The sequence below is a fragment of the Mus caroli genome, unplaced genomic scaffold (assembly GCF_978045245.1).
Source record: "Mus caroli unplaced genomic scaffold, Mus_caroli_1 scaffold_15, whole genome shotgun sequence".
NCBI lineage: Eukaryota > Metazoa > Chordata > Mammalia > Rodentia > Muridae > Mus > Mus caroli.
Genome location: NW_028227270.1, coordinates 40597428 through 40604548, shown reverse-complemented (window position 1 = coordinate 40604548; position 7121 = coordinate 40597428).

Below are 7121 nucleotides of genomic sequence, written 5' to 3'. Positions count from 1 at the left end.
TTTAAATCTTTGTTAAAGAAACTATGAGGCATAATATTATCAAGTATCTTTTAACACCAACTTTACTGATAAAGGTCTTTCAAAAGTCTTAATGGAAAAAAAAAAAAACTATTTCTTAATCATCGCAACTGTGCTTATAAACAAAAGTCTTTTAATAAAAATGGTTCAGTATGGGTGTTGAACTGTGCTTTCATGTGTTTTGTTTTGGATAAATTGATATTTATAAAAAATGGATGGAAGTTAGAAGCATATGTTAAGCAAAATAAGCCAGACTCAGACAAATATAATTTAGATTTAAAAGGAAAAAAATAGATATGTATTATTGGGGGATGTAGAGGGAAATGGGCAGGAAAGGTGCACTGGACTTCAGAGGGTGATAGTGTGAAGAATATGATCAATGTACAAAGGTACCTATGTGAAAGTGACCAATGTGGGAAGATAAACTCATAAGTGTATTAGTGGCGCACATAGTATGGGGGTAACCTGGTGTTTTCGGATTAGATTTCAGACTCACTCCACTGAGGGAAACTGAGTGGTGCTATAAATCTGGCCTAGAACTCATGGTTGGGGAGTTCCCAGGCTCCAAGGATGAATCTTGTACTACCATTCTGTTAAATAGGCATTATCCCTGTCTTAGTTAGGGTTTTACTGCTGTGAACAGATACCATGACTAAGGCAACTCTTACAAGGATGACATTTAACTGGGGCTAGTTACAGGTTCAGAGATTCAGTCCAGTATCATCAAGGCAGAAGCATGACAGTGTCTAGGCAGGCACGATGCAGGCAGAGCTGAGAGTTCTATGTCTTCATCTGAAGGCTGCTAGCAGAATACTCACCTCCAGGCAGCTAGAACTAGGGTACTAAAGCCATAACCATGACACACCTACTCCAGCAAGGCCACACTTCCTAATAGTGTCCCAAGCATACACAAACCATCACATTCCACTCCCTTGCCCCCATAGGCTTGTCCAAACATATGAGTCTATGGGGGCCATACCTAAACACAGCATAATGCAATATACATTTAGCCCTACTTCAAAAGTCCCCATAGTCTATAGCAGTCTTAATAATGTTAAAAGTTCAAAGTTCAAACCCTCTTCGGAGGTTCATCCAAGTACTTAACTGTAATTTCCAAAGAAGGACAGGAAACCAGCTGGGCAAACTCCAAACTCTGTATCTCCATGGATAATGTCAAAGCAGTCTTCAGATCTTCAACTCCTTTTTCATCTTTCTTGACAGCAACAAACTTCTTACTCCTGGGCTGGTTCCACTCCCTGTTAGCAGCTTTCTGCAGTAGATAGCCCATGGCTCTGGCATCTCAAACATCTTGATGTCTCCAAGACAGCTTCAAAGTTACAGCTTCTTGTTCCAATGTCTGGGATCCACAGATGATCTTCTGGGCTCCTCCAAATGCCTGGTGTCTTCTCCAGTTCTGCCCTATGTAGCACTCTAATCTTAGGTTGATCCACTCCACTGCTGCTGCTGTTCTTGGTGATCATGCCATGGTATTGACATCTTCAATACACTGGATCTTCTACTGCAACAAGGCTTCACCAACAGGCTCTCTTCATTGTGCCAAGCCTCAAATCCCTTGCATAACCCCTTCAGTCTTGGGCTGACAACTGCACCTGAGGGTGTGCCTTCACCAATGATCTTCCATGGCCTCTCACAGTGCCAAGCCTCAGCTGTTCTTCATGCCTTTAAACCAGTACCACCTGGATGACTCTTTCACATTACCAAGTACAGCTGCAGCATGAGGTAAAACCTTGGCTATCTCTATTTCTTTGTGCTCTCAAAAAATAATTCGCAGAAGATTTTATCTCAATGATGCTGGTCTCTTCTTAATCACCAATAATTTCTTAATTCCAGCTAACCAGCATCAATTGTCCCAGTAGACCCTTCTATACTGGACTCTAAAGCCAGAGCCACATGGGTAAAGCTGCTGTGTTCTGCTGCTTGCTGGGGCTGGAACATGGCCCCCTTTATTCTATTTTTAGTTTTCTGTTTTCCAACTCCCTCACTCCCCAAGCTTAGCTGTCCTGGAACTTGCTCTGTACATTGACCTTGAACTCAGAGATCTGTGTGGCTCTGTCTCCTGGGATTAAAGGTGTGTACCACCATGCCTGAACCTAAACTTAACTGAGTGGGATCTTGCTGCAAAGTTCCACTCTCTTAATCTGGTATCTTCTAGAACATAGGGTTCAGCACTTCCTGGTACCCCTTTAATATTTAAACCATATATTTTATATTTTTCCTTTCTAAGCTTGCTACTCTTGTTCGAAATGCTATTCATGAGAATTAGCCAGAGAATAATGTCTCTGCTGGGCATTTCTGAGACTTCCTTTGTATTGAATTGTACTTTATACTGATTCAGTACTCAGAACAACTAGAAAATCATGCATAAAAGTCATAAAGTAGAAACCTACTGAATAAAATCTGTGTGTTTTAATACTGATATAGCTTTTTAACCAATAAAACCATAGCAAATCCTGTCTTCCTTTATTTTCTATTGCAGTGATAAAGAGCAGGACTAAAAGGAACTTAGAGAAGAAACAGTTAATGTACTTCCAACTCACAGTCCAATGCTGAGTAAAGTCAAAGCAGGAACTCAAGACAGGAGGCTGGGTACAGAAACTCAGTCAGAAACCATGGAGGATGCTGCCTACTGGCCTGCTCTCCACGTCTTACTCAGCCTGTTCCATATAATGCCCAGGGCCATCTTTCAATTATGCCTGTCCTCCCCCAATGCCATACAGACTTGTCTACAGGCCAACCTTATGGAGGCATTTTCTTAACTAAGATTCCCTCTGCCTAAATATGTGTAGATTTGTGTAAAGTTAACAAAAACCATCCAGCACAAATCCTTAATTTTTTAAAATGAAGTTGGATATTACACCAAGGTAAGGATATCATGGGTAGCATTCACTTTAAAAAAAATTACTCTCTATTTTATTTATTTATTTATTTATTTAATGTACATTGGTATTTTGGCCACATGTGTGTCTGTGTGAGGGTGTTGGGTCCCTGGGAACTGAGTTACAGACAGTTGTAAGCTGCCATGTGGATGCTAGGAATAGAACCAAGGTCCTCTGGAAGAACAGCCAGTGCTCTTAACCTCTAAGCCATCTCTCCAGCCCCAAGGATTCACTTTTTAAATAAGGATGATTTGAACTTTTTTTTAAAGATTTATTTATCTATTTATTTATTTTTATGTATATGAGTACACTGTAGCTGTGATGGTTGTGAGCAACCATGTGGTTGCTGGGATTTGAACTCAGGACCTTCAGGAGAGCAGTCAGTGCTCTTAACCGCTGAGCCGTATCTCCAGCTCTTGAACTTATTTTTAATTCATCAGTCTCATGTGGTTTTTTCTTTGTGTGCTGTTAGCTAAATATATATATATATATATAAAATAATTAAAAAAATTTTAAAAAGTATCTTCCCATAACATTCTATAACCTTACAGTGAGCTTATGCTTAACACTGGTAATCAACATTTATGGAGCCAAATGAGGGCAGAGAGGGCAGTCTTCTGGTTAGACTCCTAATGAAGTCACAGAAACTGCATGTTACCTGCACAAGACTAAGCCAAGCAAAATCCTAGCCTAGCTTAGAAAGGTGCTCTGTAGTCTCCATCTCTTCCTGGGGAGCAAATGGCTACTGGAGAAGGAAGAATTACTCTTTGGTGGGTTTCTTTGGGAGGAGCTTGTGTCCCACAGATAAGACAGCCTGACACAAGTCTTTCAAAGTCCGAAATGATAAGGCATTAAAAGTCTGACAGATTTTCCCAAGTGAAATACATACATAACTATAAGGAGTCAGGCTAATCCTGAGTACAAATTTCTGATGCATCTTCTCTCCTGTAAAATATGCTGGTTTACACAGTTGCTAAAAAAAAATCAAAAGGTTTATATTACAAAAATAGTAAACATAAATCCAAGTGCCAATTATGCATGAGAATTTACCAAGCCATAGATGAAATGTGCTGTTTCACAACTTGAGCGATCATCTGTTTCCTGACCCTGAAATAAAAGGTCACTTGAAAACATCTTCTAGAGTAGCACGCCCTCAACCAACTTTTAGACTTAAATCACCTCATCTGCAAGTGTCCCATGAGACACTCTCTTGATTGATTTTAATCATAACTAGTCAAGTGAAATTCTCCACAAGCAGGAACAACAGCAACATGAACAGTGAGCTGATGGTGGATTAAGATCATCTCCTGCGGATGTTCAATGACTGTAAGTAAGGGTAGTTAACAATGGTAACACTAACCTGATGCTTGAAACCCTCCAGGATGCACATAGAAAAGGTAGCAGCCACAGGTAACGCCTGGGTTTTATTATATTATTTTTTGATATTTTCTTTGTCTGTCTTATTGGTTGCTACTGTTGTTTGTTGTTTGTTTGTTTGTTTGTCTTGTTTTTAACAGGATCTCAGATAGCCAAGACTGGCCTTGAATTCCTGATACTTCTGCCTCCACTCCTACCCCCAAATCTAGGATTATAGGTGCCCCAACCATGCCTGGCTTTTATAAACCTCGTTATCAAGAGAGACTACTAGGTGACGGGAAGGGCAACATTCCCCTAGTACAAACTTTCAGTCAGTAAAATGTGAATTTCCTATACAAAACTAGGAACCAATTCCTCTTGGTGACTCTCGCCTTTAAATTACATATTGGCAACAACAAGCCAAGCCAACAAAGGGGGCAGAAGATGTACTTGACAGGAGGAGAGACTTAGCAGATGAGTAGGAGGACAAAGCATATGAGATGTAGGCTGGGTTGCAGCAGGAAAGAGCCTTGGTGTGAAGATGAATAGCTGAAATCTAAATCAAAATACAATACTGTCCCAGTGAAACATCAGAGAAGCCCAAGATAGCACGCCACAAACCAGCACTCCCAGCTGTCTTGAGGGGAGACATTTTGAGTCTGCAAATTAAAATCAAAGAGAAATAACATACAAAATTTAACCTAAGCATAACATTTCTTTTAGAAATGAAAACATACACAAGTATTTAGAGGTACCAGAATATTTGTTTGTTCATCGTGCTTTTGTGGCTTCAATAACGAGGAGGGGAAAGCCAAATGAATCAAATATGCTTGTTTACACACGTGAGGGATACTATGTAACAAAACCTGAAAAGGAAAAGGGGACCAAAGCGAAATAAATGCAACATGGGTAAAAATTATTGTTGGTTAAGGTTTAGCATGTGTCCATTACTAACGTGTTTGAGAAGTCACATTAGACTAATAGCAAAGTAAATCCAATGAAGCAAAAGATCTTAGGAGCATCAAATAAAAGAGGGAGCGTTACAGGGATGGGGATGATTCCCCATTAGAAACTTTACAAACTACAAACAATACTAGGATCCTTTTCCATTAAATGCAATTCTCATGCTCTTAAATAGTGATACTTAATTTTCAGAAATGTGATACACACACACACACACACATATATGTGTCAGTTCACAGCACCCACGTAGCCAAGTTCACATCTATAACTCCAGTAACAGGGAGTCTGAGGCCACCATCTTCTGGCTCAACAGGTTCCAGAACACACAATGCATGCTCTTACATAGATATACATACATACATACATACATACATACATAAAATTTAAAAAATAATGTAAATTCTCCTTGTGCCCACTTTTAACTCCACTCCCTGCTCAATCTTCTGTGCTGTCTAATGCCAAAATCCACCTCATACTGAAGGAAACTTGACATTCTAGCAAAGACGTGGCTGTTACCACTAGGGGGAGAAAAACACCAGTAGTATTTGTTACCAACCCTTAGCCCAAGGGTTAGACACTTTACCTGGATTATCCACCAGGTGTCAACCAAGAGAAGAAAGTTGCCCCCACCCCCACCCCACACCCTGGCCCAAATACACAGATGTGTAATTTTATGCATAAAAAGCTAAACTCTTCAGACAAATGGCTTTTCCAGTAATTATTCCTGACATAGTTATATTTTAGTGTTTTTTTAGTTCAAGTGTCAAGTTCAATCTAACTAAACATGTAGATTTTTTTCTTTTTTAAATAAAGAAAACAGCAAAATGAATGTGTTTAGTTTGTTGTGATTCGACCTATCCAGATTTATCATGCAAAAAGAATCTAATGTTTAACTATGGACAACGTCCCCCCACATTTTTTGGTTAGGCATAATACAGAATTTTATAACATAGCCCTGATATGAGGTTATGTTGATTGTTAATGATCCATTGCCCCCTAAATCCTAATGATGTTTATGACTGAGTATTTTACTCAAGGCATTAAAAAAGGAGAAATGTGCCTGTATTTAAAGATGCAGCACGGCAATTAGCATGTTGAATTAAAAGTAAGGCTTAACAAAATTAAGCCTCACTTATATAACAAATCATACTTAGAAACCAAAAACCACCGTATATGCTTTCCTAAGGCTTTTCCGTCTGTTGTAAACCATGTCAGCTAAATGACTATGTTCAAACTGCCTCTTGTGAGGTGGTAATTAGGGGTGTGAGCTCTGTTCTTATTCCTGATACAGGAGTTGTAATCGCGTCATTCCCTGCAAAAGGAGCAGTAGGTGGTGTCTTGAAAAAGGACTTTTTCTCCCTTCGAGGAAGTGGTCAGGCCTACACACTACATAGACAACTTGACTGGGTTTGATGCTGTAGGAGCTGAAGATGAGAGCTGCCTGGAGCATTGTTCTTTGGCTCCTCAGGCCTTGGCTTAGTCCATTGCCACCCAGCCTACAAAGTCCTGCTTGCTTTTGTTATTTCTATCCAAGTCAACAACGCTTTCTTCTATGAACAATATTTGTCTGCTTTTTATTACGTTTCTTTTGAAATTCATTAGCTCAGACTCCGGCCACCAACCGCTTGCCCAACTGGTTTCTCCCCTTCCCCCACGGCTCGCACGTCCTCCGGGTCCGCGGCCCAGGCGCACACTCCTGGCCTGGCGCCGCCGGGTCCCTCTGCTCAGCTCCGGGAGCGCGTGCGGGGCCGGCGCTGCGGCCGCGGCGGGGGTGGCGGGGGTGGCGGGGTGCCCGCCTGCCAATCGCAGCGGCCCATGCACCGAAGTCGGCGGCGCCCGCTCCACACCTACTGTACCGGGAGCGTGCGGCGAGAGCGGGGCGCGCGC